Source organism: Arachis ipaensis, chromosome B7 (assembly GCF_059453495.1).
Source record: "Arachis ipaensis isolate K30076 ecotype BB chromosome B7, ASM5945349v1, whole genome shotgun sequence".
Lineage (NCBI taxonomy): Eukaryota > Viridiplantae > Streptophyta > Magnoliopsida > Fabales > Fabaceae > Arachis > Arachis ipaensis.
The window spans coordinates 12778016-12778661 of NC_142442.1; the positions used below are offsets into that span (position 1 = coordinate 12778016).

General features: G+C 42.1%; 1 non-coding gene across 1 annotated transcript; it reads left to right on the forward strand.

Moving 5' to 3' along the window:
* The first annotated feature begins 220 nt into the window (after positions 1 to 220).
* On the forward strand, positions 221 to 328 carry LOC148550362 (small nucleolar RNA R71). Its single transcript, XR_015893163.1, has one exon. It is a non-coding gene; the product is annotated as a small nucleolar RNA R71 (small nucleolar RNA).
* The last annotated feature ends 318 nt before the right edge of the window (positions 329 to 646 follow it).

Below are 646 nucleotides of genomic sequence, written 5' to 3' on the forward strand. Positions count from 1 at the left end.
TATCAACTTCAAGAACTCCCTTCTTCATAGGCGTCCCATTACTCACAGGATTCCTTTCAGAAGTGTACATGAACTGGTTATTAGCAACCATGTCAATGAGTTCTTGAGCTTCTGCAGGCGTTTTCTTCAGGTGAATGGATCCACCTGCAGAAGTGTCCAGTGACATCTTTGATAGCTCAGATAAACCATCATAGAATATATCCAGGATGGTCCATTCTGAAAGCATGTCAGAAGGACACTTTTTGGTCAACTGTTTGTATCTTTCCCAAGCTTCATAGAGGGATTCACCTTCTTTCTGTCTGAAGGTTTGAACATCAGCTCTAAGCTTGCTCAGCTTTTGAGGAGGAAAGTACTTGGCTAAGAAAGCCGTGACCAGCTTATCCCAAGAGTTCAGGCTGTCTTTGGGTTGAGAATCCAACCATAATCTAGCTCTGTCTCTTACAGCAAAAGGGAAAAGCATGAGCCTGTAGACTTCAGGATCTACTCCATTAGTCTTAACAGTATCACATATCTGCAAGAATTCAGTTAAGAACTGAAAAGGATCTTCAGATGGAAGTCCATGAAACTTGCAGTTCTGCTGCATTAGAGAAACTAATTGAGGTTTCAGCTCAAAGTTGTTTGCTCCAATGGCAGGAATGGAGATGCT